General features: G+C 37.7%; 1 protein-coding gene and 1 long non-coding RNA gene across 4 annotated transcripts in view; one reads left to right on the plus strand and one right to left on the minus strand.

Moving 5' to 3' along the window:
• The window catches only part of LOC129726830 (protein lava lamp), a 302,877-nt gene that overhangs the window by 127,871 nt on the left and 152,694 nt on the right, over positions 1 to 22,312 (plus strand). The window lies entirely within an intron of this gene.
• On the minus strand, positions 12,849 to 13,274 carry LOC129726831 (uncharacterized). The gene is made up of 2 exons (XR_008728419.1): positions 13,203 to 13,274; positions 12,849 to 13,137 (listed from the first exon to the last, which is right to left on the minus strand). It is a non-coding gene; the product is annotated as an uncharacterized LOC129726831 (long non-coding RNA).

Raw genomic sequence — 22,312 nt, forward strand, 5'->3', positions numbered from 1 at the left:
ACACCGCAAAAATAATGCGCACGCAAGGATACCGGACCTATAACCTAATCAAGACAGACTCAAATATTCGAAAATTTGTTTATGAAGTCATTATGCAACTACCGAAACGTATCTCTCATTGATTTATCTCAGCTGACTACACAATGTTACGAAGCAACCAGATATGCATTAACCGAAAACAAGAAAAAAGTAAATATATAGGCCCTCAACACATACTGCAAGCGGTCAGCAAGAGAACTTCAAAAACGGCCTATTTGCTTGGCCATCGCCGTTTGAAACGAACGAAAAAAGAAAGAAAAAGAAGGATGTGTGCGTTGACAGACGAGTCGCGTATAATCCTGATATTAATTGCAAATAATTGCGATATTTGGTGGCGATTAATTACGATGTTTTGTCGCGATTAATTATTTACGATATTTATAGAACGAACGGAACCTACTCCGAATCACTGCGTGCTGAAATAGAACCTACGGGGGGACAGTCTGCGAATTAATGGTTTGGTACACCTCGGCAGTCACAACACACCGAAAATCCATAGTTGAGCAAAGCTCATCTGGGCCGAAAACACGTTTACCCCGGAAAGTTTTTGCGCGACCGCTCTATTCCCTCTTACCGACGCATACGCGGAGACACGGTATTTCGCGTTGATTACCACTTACTCCTTGAATAATGAAGCGAAGATACCTACTGAGTACGAAAAACTGGCAAAGTTCCATGCATTCATAGCTAGAAAATTTAAAAAAATGCAAACATGCATATCTAACAAGACCGAGCACTAATTAGATTCAACAAAATGCCAAAACAATCGCAATCAAAATTTATTTGCCATGCTAACCAACAAGATTTCTACTTAATTAAATTTAAAATTGTCTATGTGTTTCAGTATATACTCAAAAGCTAGAAAAATCATAAAACAAGGGCATGAAACTGCTCAAAATGAAAGCAGAGAAAAAAAAACAAAAAAAAAACATTGCTTCCCTTTTGCCATGCAAATCAAACAAAAAACACAGGCAAAACGTCACTAACACTAATACTTATCCTTTGATTCCCGCGTCCTCTCTGAACCATCATGCTAGTGCGAGAAAGTGCCGCACGCAAGAGCAACGGTCATCCTGCACTCGCACTTCTCTCGCTTTTCCTTGTTCACCTTGCACTTACTCACACACACTTATAACAAGGCAAGGGCTAGCGGGAAACGTGCTCCGCCACCGAAAAAGAAATGCAGCTCTCACAAATTAGCCACAAAATTGCACGAATCTTTCACGGATTTCAACATTGACGTCACTCTCACCGATAATACGAAACCGCCACATTTCGTATTACCTTTTACTCCACCCTTTGCTTTTAAAATATAACGATTACGCGACGGGAAGGCTAAATAAAATACGTCGACATTATTGCACTATCCCCAACCGTACTCGACAACCCTCGGAACACTTCATCGCGATTCAAATCAAACACTCGGAATTCACACCGAAACAACAGCGGCCTTCATTCAATAAACGTAGACACATTCCTTTCCCAGATAGAAAATATATAACTTATAAAAACTTGAAAAAACGATGAAAAATTCCGACGAGAAACATTTTCTCGTCCGTTCTTGATCACAGCTTGCTTCGATCCTCTCCTAAAATAGGTAAAAAATATAATTTAGATTTACTGTCGGAAATATCTCTAGGCTAAAATTGAAAACAAATAATAAAGCAGTGAAAAAAAAAAATATTGCTCAAAAGTAACACCCGTGTTAAGCTAACAAAAAATGTCAGGAAACTTTAAAATAATGGTGAGCAAACATTGAGGACTTTCAGCGAGAATAATTTCTTTTAAATGCGTTAAATAAAAAAAAAAAAACATCTGGAAAAATAGTAATAGACAAAAAAAAACAATTCATAACCGAGCGCCAAATTTAAAAAACAAGACGAAGGAATTAAAATTATGTACAAATCTTATTCCAAGAAGCTGGGTTGGGAGAGCAAATCGTGGAACTATGGTTTAAAAAATAAAAAAATATTGAAAACTACTTATATAAAGGCTAACAAAATGTTATAGAAAGTTTCAAATCTAGGATTCATTAATTTATACTAATTTTAATAGCACAAAAATAGTGAAAATCATATTCTGGTTATGAATAGTCATTAAACATTAATATCGTGAGGACGTTCTTGAATAAACTGAGAAAAAATATATCAATTTGATATTATAATTTAATAAAATAAAAAAAACACGTGATTTTCAGAGCGTCTCTATCACCTGACGATTGTCAATTGAAAATGGCGTTAGGCGCTGCACAGACAGGGAGCTTCCATACAGTAATTCACGCATATAGAGGGAAGAGGAAATAAAAAAAAATCGTGACGATATGAGAAAATTTTCTGATTCACATACAAGCATCTGTGATCGATCTCATTTGTAATAGGACGTAATGTCTTATAGAAATGTTTATTATTGTGGGTTTATGTACGCTAGGGTGGTAATGAAAATCAAATTTTCGAATTTCGCTCAGAAGTAGTGCTGAAAAGTTTCGTCTTCTCTAAAAAAACCTCCTTTTGATCACTACTTCTAAGCGATATTCGAAGTTCAAATTTTTTTCATACGGTTTACTGCCGCCCTATTGTACACATTGCGATTTTGTTATTTTATCATAAGATTTTAATACTTTTGTTTGAGTTTTTGATAGAATCACTATAAACTTTGCATTTGTGAAGTTTATCTTGAGACCTTGATTCACTGAGTAATACGTATCGCAATGTGTCGCGAAAAAGCGAAAACCGTGTTAAAAACCTCGTAAAAAACCGTGTAATAAAACTGACTGTACTCATCACGAGAAATAGGATGTTGAAATTACTCCCTTTCCTGGATCAAATTACGCTGCCGAGAAGACGGTGGATCTGATTGAGGAAATATAGATTTCAACTTAGCAATCTCTTTCATAAAGTCTACGACTTCCGAAATAATATTGAACCAATGTTAATTACAAACTTGAAAAATCCTCCTGCAACTAGTGGTTAACAAATAGTTCCTTATTAAAAAAGTGTTGCATTCCAGCAAAACTAGAATCACTAATATTTTTTTTCCTTGTTGAACTAAATTCATGTGTATGTAAGTACGTAGCTCAGTTGACTTTGTTAATAGGGCTTTTGCTACACATACATGCATAGCATCTGTTGGGCACATCTCGCAGATTTACCATTTGTTTCTGTTGTAACGATTCAAGATTAAATCGTTAATTACTTGACGTATTTTCATCTTTTTTTTGCGGTAAAAAAAATCTTTAGAACATCGTCACTTTCTGGCGATTATGAATCTGCCGAGTCCATACTTTATTCTTATTCCTAGATATTTTCCACTAATAAGATAGAAAGCGAAATACAAACTAACAAGGCGCACAAAAATCAACATTGATCAATTTTATCCGAATGAAAGCAAAATAAAATCCGAACATGACGTTTTCATAAACCAGCATTTTTCAATTTCAACTAAACTTTTTGAAACCTTCATACAATTTATAAGGTACGTCTCTATCAGCAAAATTTTCTGCAACAACGGAAAATGTAATATTTATCTGTAAATGTATTGCTTAATATTCGCACCACTTCGGTTAGCCTGGGTCACGTTTTCAAAATTTCCCTAGTTTTACCGCATACCGAATTTTAATACTTGAAATACTTAAGCAAACATGTTAGCTTGTGGAAATAAGTTTTCATTGCGTGATTTTCGTGTTGAATATTCTATAATATTTATTTGAAATAAATTGCTCTTGCCGGATCATGATAATCATATGGAGCTGTCACTTCCCAAGCAGCATAATTTGTTTCGATTATCACAGCAACAAATTCTTATGCGAAATTAAGTTGCAGTTACATATCAGTTTCTTATACAATGACAAAAAAAGCGCAGGAGGTGGAGCCAATTGCAACATTTTTGTTGTTTCAACACAAGTTTCAAGAATGAAACCGCAATGTGTATGAACAAATGCATGGAATTTGATAACAACATGGTAAATGCTGCATGGTAAAATTTCAGCTACGAAGACGTATCGAAGCAGCAACTAGGGCGCAATAGAAACTTCATGGCGTTGTGGTAAGATTGTAAAACGGCAAATGGTCAGAATGGAAAAAGATTGTCTGTATAGCGATTTATCTTTTATTGTTTCCAGAAATTTGAGGATTCAACTCCAGTTATCGATTTCTATTCACTTTTCTCTTTTGTACTATTTACGTCATTTGCTGTAGAAACACTTGCAAGTTCATGGCTCAGTTTAATTATTGCTTCCCTTATCATGCTAATGGTCATTACCAGTTTTAGTTTTGCTTCTTCAATTCTTCAGAACCTCAGCATGATAATGAAATTCTAAGCAATTCATAACATTTCGTTTTAGAGACCCACACTTTTTGGACGACTTCTAGTCCAAGTGCCCAAAAGTTACAACGCAGTAAATACTCTCATCTCAAAAACAAATATAAGGCGAACGATCGAGCAAAAGTTGCTGTTACATGGCTTCAGAACATGACAGCAACTTTTAGAAGTATTTTTGTGTGTTTGTTTTTTGTATCTCGTAAGCAGCACGTTGGCAACCTATATGCTCCACCCACTAGATCTATTCAGTGAAGGTTAGGTTTTCAAATACCGTTTGCACGTTTCAACAACAAATCTAACCACGCTAATGACGTTGTTGGTGTAAAGTTTTTTGAAGCAGCGATGCAACTTTAGTTGTTGCTTGTTTCTTTACAATTTCATCGTAGTAACAAAAAATGTTTCTTGAAACCTCGGAATTTCATTAGTGCAACAAATGATCATAATTTATTTTTATATTATGTTTCAATTGTTGCTTGGGTTGTGCCTGCCCAACAGATGACTAATACACACAGCCGTGACTAATACATATGCACTGTGCAAACGTCCTATGATTCGATAAGGTTCCATGATAAAGGTGATAGAAACCAGAGTAGGTAGTGTGACTTTGCACTCGTATCCAAGTGAGTTTTAAAACTTGCTTGCACATTTATTTTCGGTTTGCACGTAAACCCTACTAACAGTGCATTACACTTGAGTTAGATTTGAGTTTGAATCCTGCATAACAACAATCGCATAAAAATCGAATTGCGATGAAACTCGCGCCGCGTCTGCTGCAACAGTTTGTTGCATTGTCCTTTGAAAGCATAAATTCGATCTAAAAACAAAACGCATCGCGTCACATCATCGCCTGCATCGTTGGATACATCGTGCACTGCATGCATTGCACGCATTTAAACTCAATCGATCAGAGTGTGCGGTGCAAAAAAAAAACTCAAACTATCGAGAGGAAGCAGATTCAAGCTGGATTCAAATCTGGAAAAGTGTTACTCAGTTCAACTTTGCACGAGTTCTTGCCATCACTGATAGAAACATGTTCGATAAAGTTGACGTCTCGGTCAGATGAAAATCGAGGACGCCCACGATTCCAATTCTGAGAATCCTTCAGAGTGAAAGGTTTCGAATCCGATGGATTCTCATCATACGTGTCTCCTTATACGATTCTCATCCATAATTCCCAGACCCATGGACAGAGCAGTCTTGAAAAATCCGTTTTCAGGATTTCTCATCGGGGATGCCCCCGATTCCAATGTGAGGAATCCTACAGAATCGATGCGAAACCTTTATGTTCGTCCGGTTGATTAACAGCAAAAGAATCTTCCGAAATGTGGAACTTGTGTTATTGGATGCCAGTGCCATTTCAACTGAGGTAAAGGAAACGACAGAGTCGTTTTTTTTGTTTTACTTAGACATCACCTATATCGATAACTCATGAGCCGCGCATTGAAGTTAGTAAGATTGAAAGTTAGTATTTAGCACTAACTATCAACAAAATTATAGAATCAAAAAAGATCTCTGCAATAAATTTACGGCGAACGTTAATTGCTCAGAAGATTAAAGCTGCATCGGGAGATCTGTTCGTCTCAGTAGAGGTAATGAAGGGTGTCCTTAGGGAGGAGTTCTCTCTCAACTGGTCACTACTGGTGGTAGACGTTTTCCTAACCAAGCTATCACAGCTAGGCTACGGAGTCATTGGTTATGTGGATGACATAGTTCTTGTCGTTAGGGAGAAATGTGACGCAACTCTATCTACGGCTCTTAACACCACCTCTGAGTGGAGCTTAAAGAAGGGCCTACATTAACCCCGCTCAAACAGTCACTATACCGTTTACCAAGCGAAGAATACATTACTCCTCCGTTATTAAATGGGGTAAAACTGAGTTTCAGCAACGAGACTAAATATCTTGGAATCATTCTGGACAAGAAGCTGAACTGGACTGCTCAACTAGGCTACGCTATAAAGGCAGCAACCTCAGCTATCTTAGCCTGCAATACACTGTTTGGCAAGACCTGGGGGCTAAAACCATTTTTAGTGCTCTGGTCTTACATCACCATTGTTTGGCCACGTAGAACCTACGCATCTATCGTATGGTGGCCTAAGGTAAATGAAACGACAGCCCAGGCGGAATTTACCAAAGTCGAGCGCCTGTCTTTCAGTTGACAGAGCCCTGCGCACAACGCCGACTGCAGCCATGGAAGCCATGCTCAACTTACTGCCTCTACATATCAATGCGAAGAAGGATGCTGAGCTTGGCGCACTCAGGCTGCGAAAAAAATACAACGATGCTCGATGGTGACCTAACGGGTTATCTAAGCAACATGAAGAAGTTCAAGCTTACACCTTTAGTAACAACATTCTCGGACTGGATGGAAGCGAAACCAAACATGGACGCTCCATATAGGGTGATTGATACAGATCGCTCAATGAGGAATAATGGAGGGCTGAGTCTTCCTTCGAGCATCATCCGTTTCTATACGGATGGCTCAAAAATTGGGTCCCAGGCTGGATCAGGGATCTACGGAACAGGTGTAAAGGCCATTGTCTCTTTGGGTAAGTGTCCAACCGCCTTTTAATCAGAGGTATACGCAATATACATATGCTACGATATGTCTAAAGCGCAACTATAGACATACCAAAATCGGAATCTTTTTAGACAGTCAAGCTGCACTACTGGCATTGAAGTCTGCCACATGTGTATCCAGGAAGAGTGCCACATGTGTTTCCAGACTAGTCTAGGAGAGCATTGCAATACTCAGGGAACTTTCCCGTCTCAACAAAATTATGCTAATTCGGGTACCCGGTCACTGCGGAATCGTAGGAAATGACCATACCGACTGCCTAGCAATACAAGGATCTGCTCAGTAATTCATTGGACCTGAACCGTTTCTGGGTACCTCCACTTTCGCCATTAAGGGAAAACTAAGTACATAGGAATAGCTAGAAATAGCATCTCATTGAAAACATGCGCAGGGTTGCAAACAAGCTAAACAGTTTATCTACCCTAATCTTGCGGTTACCCAAAAGGCTACTTACACGGTGACAAAAATGTCTGGTCACACTTTTTCGGGGTCGCCTGTAGCCTACACGTTGCATCTCTCTGGTGCCATCTATATGTCAAATGAAAGAGTTACCTTTGCTGCCCAAAGTGGCAGAGTTTCGTTTCTGTGCAGTTTGTTTACATTGAGTTGTGAGCCATGGCAGAGTTAAGAGCAGCTGTTATCGCTGAATATGTGAAAGGGTATCGGTACCTAGAGACCGGAGGCACTGAGGACAAGGCACGATCTGGACGACCAAGGTCTGTGAGAACTCCAAGGCTGAAAAAGATTATACGAGACCGGATTCGCCGGAATCCCGCCCAATCTGCACGGAAGCTGGCCAGAAACCTTAAAAAGAACCGAGAATCAATCCGCCTGCTTCTGCGCATGGATTTAAAACTTACACCGTACAAAAAACAGGTGGTTCATGGGGTTACCAAAGCTACAAAGGACAAGAGGTACCAACGGTAGCGGGAGTTGCTCGGTTGGCGCACAGATGACGAGATTATTTTTTCGGACGAGAAGCTGTTCGTTTTGGAGCAAACAGTCAATCGCCAAAATGATCGAGTTTGGAGTGTGAGTCTCCAGCAAGCTCCTGCGGACAAGCTGAACGTAAGAGAGGTAAACTGCCTTTTTTTATCGATAAAGGGGTCAAAATCAACGCAGCGTACTACCTGGACACAGTTTTGAATAAAAATGTTCTGCCTCAAGCTGAACTATTGTTTGAAGACGATTACTACTGCTTCCAGCAAGAGGCGTGGTGTGAGGAAAACTTGACCGATTTCATTTCGAAGAATGAATGGCCTTGAATGGAATGAATTTTGAGCAATTCAAGCGAGTTATCACGAAAATCTGGGACGAGATGCCAGATGCCAACATAGTTCATTGTCTCGCAAGAGAGAGATTTCAGCTTTCACCGCAGTGCGTTCAGGTAGCTCAACAGATAAAAATCGTTTGTCGCTCTCTTCTAGTATGAGCGTTGATTTGCTCTTTATTGTGACGGGTGTTTTTTTCGCAGTGCAAATGTTCTTCTGCACTCTTGAGGTTTTCTGAGGAGAAAAAACAAGCATGCTTCTAAGGTTCTAGGCTCATCTGCATATTTTGGTGTGAATCGTAGAGCTGTACCGTTACGGTTCTCAAAAAGAAAGCGCAGAACATTGGACTCACCACAAACACTGCCAAAACGAAGTACATGGTGGCTGGCAGAGAGTGTGGAAGTCCTACGGCTGTTGGTGCTCCGATAGTGATGAATGGGGACACTTTCGAAGCGGTTGATGAATTTGTTTATCTTGGTACACTCGTAACGTTTGGTAACGAGGTGCACACTTAAAATCTTTGCCAGGTCTCCGTAATTTTTGCCGAGAACGGCACCACTGAGTCCTCGGTTTGAAAATTAATGACAGCTGTCACATTTTTTCGTAGATCTCGGTTCAACCTAACTGAAATTTCGGCATAAAATATTACCGAGTATATTTTGTGCTGAAATTTCAGTTGGGTAAACCGAGATTTACGAAAAAATGTGACAGCTGTCACTATTTTTTTTTACCGAGCACTTAGTGGTGCCGTTCTCGGCAAAAGTTACCGAGACCCGGCAATAAATTTTCAATGTGTGAACCGCGAGGGCCTTTTGTGAATTTCGTAGTCAGCTTAGGTTTCGCAGTCTACAGAGCCGCACAAAATTTGCGCTGTACAAGACGCTGATTCTCCCAGTGGCTCTCCAGCCATAAATCGTTGAAGGAGGCCGATCGGCGAGCGGTTGGGGTCTTCGAGCGTAGATTGCGATCAATTCTCGGTGGCAAGCTAGAACATGGGGTGTGGTGCTGGGGCATAAATCACGAGATGTACGAAGTATACAGACATTCTGATAATGTCAAGCTGATAAAATACGGCAGAGTACAGTGGGCTGGCTACGTGACACGTATGGGCATGCAAAGATAATATTCAGCAGAGACCCGGATAGTGGCCGACGGCCCTGAATATGTGCCGTCGATTAGGATGTCCGATCTGCAGGTGTAATGGGCGATTGTAGAGAAGCAGCGCTAGAGCGAGTTTTCTGGACGTGTATTCTGGATTCTGCGCAGGATCTATATGATCTGTCGCCTTAAAAGTGAAATAAAAATGTAAGTGGAACATCAATAAAGTTTTTATGTATTATTACTAAGTAGTATTGAATTTATTCTACGACCAATATTTCTCCGCAATTTTAGGTTTTCTTTTTCTAGTTTTAGTTCTGATGCTTTGATTTATTTCGGCGCCACACACTCAAAAATTTTTCCTGTTATATTACGCTTTGTTCTCTTCTGTTTCGCTAGCTTAAATTATTCCACTGCTTTTGAAACTGGATAAATTTTTCGTTAGAGCCAAGCCATGCCGACACGTGATATTCTACGAGCAGTGTAGATTGTGAGCATTTTGTTTTCATATCTAAATTATGAATTGAGTACCAATCATTCAAAACGAACTTCCGATTGTTGCTTAACATTATTTCTCTTCCGTCAAGTTGCCGCGTCGAATTGAAACGTTTATAATTTATGCACAATTAATCGCATCACCGTGTGAAAACTGTATTGCCGCACAGTGGTAATATGGTAATTGGTTGTAAAAAAGATACCCTTCACGATTGCAAAACCGCGTTTTTTGATGTTATTTTACTTGCGAGCAGAGCATAGACAATCGATTACACACTTGGCGATATGCAGTGAGTTTTATTGCCGTTATTCCAAAGATGTTGGAAAGCACCTTCATCAATCGGCATCGTGCTTATGATTGATTGGCCATTCGAAACGTTAACAGCGCCGTCTAATAATTGCAGCTGTTGCGAATCAATTTTAGCTGATTAGGCTAAGCGTGAATTGGCAAATTTAACACGAGCGGGTTGTTCGGGGGCTGCTCATTTGGTGAATAATATAAAACGTTGAAAAAATTGCGGAATTATGAATAATTAACGGCATATGTGTGCTGTCACTCTGTGTGGCATAGAGATGAATCGAAAACTCACTTTTTATCAACTCTCAGCTAATACTTGTTCAATTTCTTTCTTTTCAGGTAAACTTATTTAACCGCTGTATCTGCAATTAATAATATGTTTGAAGGTAAGATAAAGTATCAACAGCGCTTTTCCAAAATTTTACTCTCCAGTGGATTCGAAATCGACGGAATTTGTGGCTAGTTACAGGACTCTCGATCGAAGGTTTCACTAACACCTCGTTGGTTGTGCATGGGAGAAAGTATACCTGCGTGATTTTTTTCGGAAATGTATACAATCTTCGGCTTGTTGTTCCCTCCCGTACTACCTGGTACAGTAAACACGCAACATGCAGTATTGCACTTTCCTTCCGCGCCGAATGCAATCAGTGAAGCATAGGTTGATGATTGCTACTGGACACCGGCGCAAGTATTCACTGGGTGGCCGTCAGCAGTGGCTTGGAACAGAAAAATTAATCACGTTTTTATTGAAGCTCCAGGGTATTCAAAGCATGCCTCAGGGATGGAAACGTGAATGCAACTTATGTCATTATTTGATGGCATCTACTGGACTTATATAAAAGGAAATCGAAATCACCTTTTGTATTAGACTTGTTACAGTAATGCAGCTGGCAGCACTTACTTTACTGGAAGAGCAATAAATTGACAACATGAAAGTGAGATGGATTTGATTAAGTTTGTATACGAACAGAACTAAAGTTTTACAACATTACATTTACTTTTCGCAAGGTTTCCGCAATTATTCTGGTGATCATGGCTCTCATTAGCATGTCAGTAGCGGCTCCCCTACTAGTAACACTTGGTCTGCGTAGGTTAGTGCGCCCGTTAGCGATCAAAGCATGGAATACGCACATGGTTCCTACACTGGAGATTTTCGCCCGACAGGTGGCCGGTCATCCCCCTTATCCTCCCTATTAGTGGGATGCTTGAATGGGAAACAAGAGTAAATCCGTTTCGTAGTGACAATTGAAGGCTGAATAAATATTTATTTTTTTATCAATATAAAATTTAAAATTATAATAAAATTAGAAAATATACAAGATGTTAATTTCACCAGAGTTGGAAATTTGTACCGGCAACAGTCCTTTACCGTATACAAAGTAGCTTTACATGTTGTTTTGGTGAACGGCCTGTGTTTTGTGGTTTTGTAGTTTTTTCAACATCTGCCGATTCAGCGTCCTCACCCGCACATCTGCCACGAAGTTACCCACACATCTGCCACGAAGTTACCCACACATCTGCCACGAAGTTACCCACACATCTGCCACGAAGTTACCGACTTGCTACGAAAACTTAATTGAGTTTTGATTGCGGTCGCTATTTGACACTTCAGTTTAACCATCGATTTGTAGAACTTTTATAAACTTTTATTAATTTATCTTTATTGATTATTTAAAATAAACGTGTGAAAAAAATTAATATTTGTGTTCTGTAGAAAACCCTGAAGCATCCTTGAAATGTCGAATTAGACAAATGTTCTAGAGTAATTATTTTCTTAATAACTCTGAAAAGCTATGAATGTAAAATACATTTTTTAAATTGACGGGTTTTTTTAATTTCTTTTGAAAGATGGCTAAAAATCGACTCGAACAAAACGATTAAAAAAATATAAACTAATGAAGTTATTGAAAAATCCTACCTTTGCATTTTTAACAACAAAGCTTGAAGCCGAATTTGATGTCAACCTAAGGAAAATTGTAAGAGTAGAGAGAGAACAATATGGAGCCGGCAAAAAAAATATAATCAAAGTGCTCTACTACTGCATAAAATATAGAAAACTTTTCCAGATCCCTTTAAGATAAGAATGTTTTTTTTTAAATTGCAAATGTGGCATTCCTCCTTAATCAGTTTTGTTTAAAAGCTGTCATAGAGTGAAATTAGTCAAAAATATTTGCGCTCAACCGAATCGTACGCTGCTTCGGAATATATTAGCAAAGAATGACTCAGGAAGTTGGTCTCTCGAACTTATAGAACATATATAGGACAAGTGACAGTTTCGTCCGTTGCAGTATCGCATTTTTAACTTATATTGAACATTATTGAATTTGTGACAAAATTTTTAAAGAAATATAGAAACAAAAGCGACAGTTGCACAATATTTAGATTGAGTTTTTAAAGGTTTGTTAGTGATTTTAAAATATCATGCAAATCAACATTATATTAACTGGATAGAGAAGGTAGAAATCCAGAAACTTTATTGTATCGAAATTAAAATTTGCAACAAATTTTGTTCAAATCGATCTTCTCTATAGAAAACGGAAGTTTGTTGTACTATTTGACATAGAAAAAGAAACTCATTAGTAGAGAGTTTGGAAGATAAACCTCTACTTTTGTTCAAATCGGTTGAAAAATCTTTGAAAAATTAGAGTATTATCATAGTGCACAATGTTTCATGCTTATTCCATCTTAGACTTTCAAATTGTGACAAGTTTTGTTCTCTTCAAGCTATTTTTGGAGTTGCAAACTTACATGAGTTTTAACAGTTTTTGTTTGAATTGTCATATATTCATTTCTTTACTTAATTTTACTAAAAGAATTTGCTAAATTTGTTAAATATTCACGCTGCTTTACAAACTATCCAACAACCAGTGGTGCACCATACACGAGCCGCTGTCCAAAATCATCCACCGTTGGCACCACGTGTGAGTTCCAAGCATTGATCAACACAGGACGTAGCACCTTCCTTAGTTTCTTGGTGATCAAGAATGGTGCTCCGTTAGAGAGACCCAGTAAAGCCAAAGTGATCAGGAGGATGGCGAAAAGCTTTCCAGGGAAGAATTAAATATTGTTCTATAGGATTTTAATATTTGATTCGGTTGCTTTCTTACCTTCATTTTGTTTTGGTTTTTTGCTAAATTTGCTAAATGATGAGAAGTTGATGGCAGCAGGACTGCAGCTGTACTATGATGAAACGTATCATTTCAAATAGTTTATATAGGTGTGATAATTTTGCTAAGGTACATAACGGAACCATTTGAATACCTTCGAGCCATTTGTGTTCGGCATTTTCGTTGAAAACTTGTTCAGCATACCCACCCATGATGAAGGTCACTATTGAATTCTGTTGCGAACTTCGAAACCATAAACTACTTCTGAGTCATGATTTTGCGAAATTGTGACCGACGATGCAGCTGCATAGTGACAACCAGACAGCTGACTTGCATACTTATGATATTTTATCAGTGTGCTTATCTTGTAAACTACTGTTTGTTTAGAAATGTTTGAATTTAGTTATTCTTTAGTAACTGAGGCCAGAAAGTCGGACGGTTTTCACGCAGCGTTTCCGAGCTATTCTTACATCTTTTCCCATAGTAATTTACGACGGAACAAGACACGTAAAACGCGACTGTGAAAATTCGATTTAGATACGCAGTTCCCGGGCAAAAGGCCAAGGTTAGGAGAAAATTCCAAAGCGAACTGCAAAATTAGAATAAGCATGGTAGAGAGAGAGAGACATGGTGAGAAAAAAAAGATAATGAAATCATTACCATCTTGACTCAGCGACATTGTTGCTAATTTGTGGTACTTTTCATGCTGTTGGCAGGAAACGAAGAGTCAGAGGAAGGTACGGTGCTAGATAAATGGTTTAGGTTTTCCGACCCCGGATGATGGATAAATAACCTTAGCAGATTGAATGGGGTGAACAATGCATCTCGGTTTCTGAGAGCAGGAGAAAAGGCCGTGCTTTGCTGGAAACTGTTAAATGAAACAAGTGTTTAGTTAAAAGTGTATGATAAGATCATGTTGTGCTCGTTATGTTTAATTAACTGTTTGAAACTAGTGTTCTCTGGAGTGATTCCTGATTAGTTTTACGCTGTGAAAAATTTCAACGCTGAGAAAGATTCAAGTTTCTCAGAAACAGAAGTGACATTTTTTTCTATTAGATGACATCAGGAAAATGTTGTGAATAAAGAGTACTAATTTGGTCAGTTAAAGTAAAAAACAGCATGGTAAATTAAGTTGGTGAAGTTATTTTTTATTATTTTTTTTTCAAACTTCAGAGTTTCGTTAATGCCAAAAATTTACGCGATTTTATGTGTCGTGTCAAACAGTGTTTCGGATGGCATCCGATATTTTACTTTGTTTTTTATTTTATCCAAACATTAACAAAGTGTCAGTAAATGATGTGACTTGTTATGGTTAAAGTATAATGGCAGTTGAAGTATAAAGCGCAACAAAACAGGAAGTGATGTTGTATAACCTGGTATAATAAACAATTGCGGGGCTGGCGCTAAGAATCTACTGATATTAATAGTTTCTCTCAGCCGAAAGACATAACATGATAACATGACATAGTAGTAGACCTGACCTGGGAAGTTAAATCAACAACTTAATTGCTTTTTTTTCTAAAATTATTCAAAATTTTCCAGCAATAACCAAAGATTCACTGAAATTCACTTAATGACAGTAAAAGATTAAATCAATATTTCAGAAGCTGTACCTGACTTGTAGACAAACACAAAGGCTTTTAGAAGCACCTATAAATTAACGATATAGAGTACTGCTCGTGCTTAATGGTGAAACTACAGTATTTTCTCTTTATTTATGCATTGTTTTGCACTTCTAACAAATTGTTAGTAAAAGAGGTGTTTTAGTGAAAAACAAAAATAAAAATGTTCTTCAACAAGCCCAAATGTTTTAAATTCTTTTCTTATAAATTATACTCGACAAGATTTCATTTGAAAACGCTAATAAAATCTAAAATTGAATTGATCGTTTCGATTACACTGTAACAACAAAAAAGTCACGTGAAATGATTTTGATTAACCTTTGATTGTTGGTGGAAAATCCCGAGTAATTTGAGGGAAGGGCACATTTTTACAAATTATTCAGTCAGTTTGAAGCTTCATGGTTAGCAATAATCCCCCATATCATTTTACCCATACCCATATGGCATCACCTGACATTCAAACTTCGATTTAAGTTCAACAATTATACTTGAAAATTTGCACGACGAAACTATTTAGTTTGGTTAGAGAACAGATTGATCTTTAAACTGCAATACAGTTTATGTCAATCGTGCATACAGTTGATGAGTAATAGGAGTTTAAAGCTCATTTTTTGAGGTAAAAACTGAATTCTCTCCGCCGGGGATGGGTTTATGTCATCGGAATACGATAATTAATGAGAAAAGTTGAAGTAAAACCGCCTCGAAACATTCTCAAAAAAAAAAATGCGTTCTCCATCCCGAAATTTTTGCCAAAGTTTATGTTAATTTTTAAGTATTCGCGCAAAATAAATGAGGGAAAATTTCAACTAATTTTTTGAATGTAAATTTTAAATTCATTTTGCATTTTTCTTAAAAAAAATACAGCAAAAGATTTCTGAACTACAATACTTCAAATAAAGTGTATGCTACTCCCAGGTCTACAAAGTTTCTATTAGCAAAATAGTTGAAGCGAGCAAAATTGCCTTTTATACACTCGAACGGCAAAAGTAAATATTCACAACATTCGTCAACTGTAGAGACCTATCACTTGAAATCTTTTACATGTTTGATAAAAAAATGGTTTATTTAGTTCAAAAATATTTTGGTGCTGTCTGGTAGGTTCTTTCTATAAGAGATTAAATATTTTTCTTCAATTTTAGTCACATTAATGCTTAATAAAATCAATTATTTTGACTCATTCAGATATGAAAATTCAAACATTACTTTGTGATGCTTTGTGTACTTTTAACTTAATTTAATGAAGACGTATTCCCCACAACAGTGCTTAACTACAATAAAAAATGGCGTCGTGTTCCGTTATCATGAAAAAACTTTGTCGGCCGGTTACGAACCTTTCTCAAATATTCATTTTTTTTCGTTGATAATGAATATATCTACATGTGAAATACATAGGTTTTCTTAAGGTAATTTCATTTGAAAACTCTAAAACAGCATCACTGTGCGCTCACTCAGGTGTCTCTGGAAACTACCGGCTGCTAACATGAAATGAAATGTTTTTTTTTTTTTTTTTTTTTTTTTTGCAAAACCTCACTCGCAGGATGCAACTCGAAACAGCGAGTTGTAGAGTCGCGCTTTTGAGAGCGCTATGTTCTGACCGTCTCACAGCGGTCAGAGTCCAGAAAAAAAACCTACAATTTTTGTCTCAATATTTTCGATGATTAAAATTTTTCCAAGGTTTGTTACATTCTGAACAACCTGTTCTCAAAGTTTCATGGAAATCGGTTGAGATATCAATTTTTGTCAGCTCTTTAAATGTTGCTGTGTCAGGCAACTTAGACGATTTTTAGGTTCGAGTTTTCTGGTCCCGGTTTGCACATCGTTGCTCCAAGGGCTAAGGGCTTTTTTTTTAATAAGAAAGGGCCAACGGTACTTATGGTGAATAACATTTTCTGATATCAGAAATAAGATCACCCCAAAATTGTCATTATATGTAATTTTCATTCATTTTAGAAACACGTTTTCTTGCCGACTTTCGTTCAAAACCCTGTGCGCGTCTGTAACTCCCGACTGCCAATACCAAAATTAGTGATTGATTTTCGCACATTCTTTTTTTTTATTCTCGCTTATTTTCCGTCGGTCTAGTTCCGCCACTGTTTTTGTGCCAATCACCGACGCCCGGGAGGCGACTCCGGCCAGGACCCTAACTTACGACCCGTTGATTAACTGACCGGTGCCAACGGCTTTACTTCCTCATGCGATGGAAGGCGTGATCCCAGAGATGTTTCGCCTCAGAAAATCTCCCGGTGTCGGCTAGGATTGAATCTAGACCAGTTGGGTTGGTTGAGAGTGGATCACGCCACCTCACAACCATCGACACCTGTGTCGGCGGTGGGATTCGAACCCAGGCGTCGAGCGTGGTTGGCGGAAACGTTACCAACCACGCTGGCCCCCGCCTCTATTTCGCACATTCTTGTTCTTATTGAATTTTTTATTGAAATGTTTCAATTTAACGATCTGTTAGTTAACTCTTGAAATTGTGTAAACATGTGTTGGAGACGGTTTAAATTTTCGTATAAAACATTGCAGAGTAGATGATGGTCTCGAAATCAAATTTTGGGTCTAGAGCTCGATAGCAATACTCTAGAGAAAAAATGTTCTTCAAATTTGCTATATATTTATTAAGAATTATCAGAAATGATGGTGACCCAAAGTTTCGATGAAATCAAGCATCTATTTTTTTAATCTTCGCAGATAAAAAACAAAGTTGGTCTACAATAATGTTGTAGCCATGTTAACTTAACGTAACTTTGTAAAAAAGATTCGCTCTTCTTTGCAAATAACGGAGCTAGATTGAAAAAAAATAACACTGCTTTTATGCTCTTATTTTCTTATTTTCACATCAAAACTTTCCCAGGGCTTTCTAATACAAACAATTTGCAATGCTGACATTGTAAATGTCTCGATTCTACTCAAAGTTGTTGACGTTTTTCTTAGGTCAATATGCCTTCTGGATATTTTCATAAATCTGTTATTTTTTTATATTTGAGTAAATTAAATTTGGAAGCACAACGAAAATTATGACTTTTTTGCATTTTTTTTTATTTATTCATTTCGTCAATCAGAAGTAGACAATATACAATATTCTAATATTCTAATACAATGTTTACTTACAAACTATTTTTTCAATAAGCGTTGCGATTGCGTATTGAGCTAAAAAAGTGTTTAAGTTCATGCCGAGACATTGTAAAGTCAATGGTTTCGCAGTATTGATTGTAAGTGGCCATCATACGATTCAAGGGTCCGAATTTTGCATAATTTGTGCGGTAATGATTGGTAAAAGTACACAGATTGAAATAATCGTTATTTTTTTTCCTAAAACCAGAAATAAGTACCTGTGCTTAGATCCAAAAAGATCGAAAATCGATCCACTGGTTCAAAAGTTATGAATTTTCGAAAATATTAAATATCGAACAAAATCGTTCTTTTTTGGTCACCCTATTTTGGAACTGGTTACCTTAACTGTTTCAATTGTGCTCAAGATTGCAGGGATAGATCTTCGTTGACAATAATCAAACCCGTATTATTGTGTTGGGTCGATATGGCGACCATTTTCGTATTTTGGTGACTATATATTTATTTTCAAAATTCTACTATATTTTATTTTCGAAAATTCATAACTTTTATACTAGTTGGTAGATTTTAAATCTTTATGAATCAAATTACAGGCAATCATTCCTAGTTTTAAGAAAAAATATTAAAATTAATTAAAATTATCGCAATTATCGTAACTGAATTTACTCAAACATTAGGTCAGGTCAGATTATAAGGTCAGTATTGCAAGTTGTTTGAAATAAAAGCCCTATAAGTCGTTCAAAGACAGTTTTGATGTGAAAATTGAAACAAAAATTTAGAGCAAAAACGGCGTTTTTTTTTTTAATTTAATTCGGTTATTTTTGAAGATAGAGAAAAAGTTTTATCCGCAGAATTGCTTAAATGAACATGGCATCATTAAACTTTTTTTTCTATCTGCGAAGACAAAAAAGTTAGATACTTGATTTCAACGAAAATTTGGGCCACCCTCATTTTTGACAATTTTTTAAAAAGCGCTTCAGTATATAACAACTTTGCAGAGTATAATTTTTCTCAAGAGCATTGCTATCGGGAGCTGCGTAGCCGCAAGGTTCCAGAGTCGTGGGTTCGAATCTTAGTAGAATCAGGCCATTCGATGTTCAAAACTGGACTTTTAAAGCATGGGCTCCCCACCACTTACCCTTCCTTCGCGCTGAAATCTATACATAAGTCCTTCTTATTAATAAAACTGATCAGAAGGACGCACTACGAAACTTCTCCAGGGAATTATAATTATAATTGGTGATATTAGGCAAGAGGAACGAGCATCGGTATAGTAGAATAGTAAGCGGGTAAAAGGAAGAGTATCACATTACACACAAGCACTGATAAACAATAATAATAAGCATGCCACTTCTCAATAGCGGTATTGCTAATAATAGAAGTGCGGGATACAGCAGACACCCGGGCATATCTTACAATAGACCTACAATTCTGGTCGCAGTGAGGAAGTCCTTACAGAAAAAAAAAATGCTATCGAACTCAAGATCCTACTTTCCCCCTAAATTCAGTTTCTGGTCTATTGTGCAGTATAGACGACGTCAGTAGTAAGTGCTAGTCGATTTTGACATATCTGAAATGTGATTAACCATGCTGAGAAATATGGTAAGCAAATCATTTTGACATGTTGGTGATTTTATTGTGGCACATAAATTTAGTTGCGTGAAATCGTCTGTTTTTGTGCCATTTAATTGTCATTTTCGATGGCTGAAGCGCATCGAGAGTCGAAACATTTTTATGTTGTCGACTAAAGAAAGGCCAAAACCCGTAAGGTTGCTGAATTGAAGGAATTGGACGATGAGGATTCATGTCAAACGCAGGAACAGTTTGCTTCTATACAAGCTGTTACAAGCCAAGCTTTATTAAAGCGATTGTATTCTTTATTAATGATTTTGAACCGGGAAACTCTAAGCTCTTACGTTTTGAAGGCAAGAGTGGTTGATTGTCGTTTTTTCGCCTGTGAACAACTCTCGCGTACCTTAGTAACATTGAGAGATTCTATTTGTCCATATTCTTTTTGATTAAAAACTAAGTTATCTCTTTATTTTTCTTATTTATTTTACATGACACTTTTTAGGCAAAATCATAATTTTTGGATTTGTGGTAAGAAATCGTTGAAAACTTTTATAATCAAGCTGTAATTAACGGAGCAGAGTGGGAGAGGAAAGAATCTTTCATTGTTACTTGAGTCCTTTTGAAAAGTTACGAAAGAATTGCTCATTCTTCCATGTCATCGGCTCGGCCAAGTTTACACCTTGCGAAGGTTATGCTGTTTATTTAGTGGGAGTAGGTCGGTGTTATTTATTATGAGTTGTTTAAACCGCACGAAACCGTCACACAACACGAGCAAAAGCACAAAAAAGTGATTCTGCTGTATGACAACACTCATACTGTCTCATACTGCCAAAGTCGTTAAAACGGTTATTCTACTAAATAATCGCCGCTAGACTGGCAACCTGAAATACAGCATTTCTTATGTAAAATTGGTCAGTGAATCGATTGGTGATGGTTTTATTTTGTGCAGGGCACGAAAAATGGTCTATTTTGCCCTTTTTCATCCTATTTTTGCGTATTTTTGGAAATACAGACCTTTTCCCGTGCCCTTCACAGGATGAAACTATCACCAATCGATTTACTGACCAATTTTACATAAGAAATGCTATATTGCGCCCCCACACTTTGGGAGCCTCCACAAAAGTCCATTTCTCATGACTCATGACTCATAAACAGTAAAACTCCAAAAAAATCATGACACTTCAAAATGACTGAATTTTTTATTAAACTAACACAGTACTTATATAAAAGCAAAGCTGTGGTGCTACATTCCGAATCGGAACTTGACCTTCTGTTTTTTATACACAGACTTCGCAGCCAACAGTTTAGTGTACAAGACAATTGCGGGACTAGCGCTACCTCCCTACTGACTATCCTACTGACACTAACAGTCTCTTCCGAGCCGAGACTCGAACCTACAACGACTGGCTTTCTAGGCCAGCATCCTATCTCGAGACCATATGGGAGATATCGAAACTTATATTACCTACATTTAATTTATATTTTTGTGTGATATATTTCTTTATTGAAATTTCGACAACAATTGCTTGGCCTTGGGCTCCTACAATCCTAAATCCGACCTTGAAGCCAACATATCAGCAAACACTTTTTGCGGTCTGGAAATAGACGTTAATTGATTAAAAATGCTCTCCGATATCTGAAACCTCCCTCACACTAAGCCAACCACCAGTTGACCTACGAACGACTAAGAGAAGCCAATGTTTGCGCATATCCGGTTTCCATGTCAATTATTCGATTAGTGCAAGTCACGTATGCTTTTCACTGTCACGGGAATTGTACCCCATGACACTTTGCCGATTCATGGCGGAAATTTGCGAATTGTATCGCATAAACATGCTGGCTCCACAGCAACTATGTTGCATACCAAATCGCAAACCATAGCCGTACGTATACTGACAGTACCTGACAGATTACGCCCCGCCGACTTCACTAGCTATACACTAGTAGGATTTATTAAGATTAAGTCGTACGATGACTATTTTTCCTTCCACCATGAGCTAATGATGCAATGCAATCATGACGTTTCTCATTAGATGACACTTAATATCGCAGTATTTTCACTTCCTGTAGGTGGTAGATCAGTAATGAAGCATTCATCGATTTTATTACCAGACGTAATGCGGTAGTACTTCACAGAGAAATGAAGATTGCTTGTATTTGTCGCATATTTTGCAATGCGGCGTCACAGTTTCGTTGATAATGTTGACCATGTGAAGACACTTCATCGGACGGCTACTCATAGTCGCACTTACCAGTAGTGCCCGCCTTCGTTTGGCAATCGCAATCGTCTTCGCTGGTTTGCAAATTGGCAAAGCTATCCAACGTCAAAACGTAGTTAGAAAGTGAAAGGCGCTCATTAAACAGCAAATAAGCTCGCTCGTCACTGGTGGGCTGACATTTGCCGCGGTGTATCTGATTGAATAAACAAACTTCATGTTTTGTGCACGTTTTACATTCTAATATCACTTTATTGTTCTTATGAAATAAACTGTGTTTATTAATTCTCATATTAGTAAGCGGGTACAATAGCAGGTGCCGGCGCGAAACGCCTGCCAAACCTTTCCATGGCTGGGATCACGTGTGAGTTCCATGCTCGAACCGCAACGGGACGCATCAGTCTTGTAAGCTTGAGCGTTATCACCAGGGGGGCTGCGGTAGACAGGCTAATCAGAGCGAGAGCCACCAGAAGAATAGCAAACAGCTGTTTGGAGGTAGAGAGAATGAATCACAACCTACCATTTTGCAATTCAGAAGTTACTTACTCTCATTGTAAACCTGATATGTGAAACTATCAGTGCAATCAAAATTGATGACAACTATGCTGCTGTTGCTGAACTGTACATA

Source organism: Wyeomyia smithii, chromosome 3 (genome assembly GCF_029784165.1).
Source record: "Wyeomyia smithii strain HCP4-BCI-WySm-NY-G18 chromosome 3, ASM2978416v1, whole genome shotgun sequence".
NCBI classification, from domain to species: Eukaryota; Metazoa; Arthropoda; class Insecta; order Diptera; family Culicidae; genus Wyeomyia; species Wyeomyia smithii.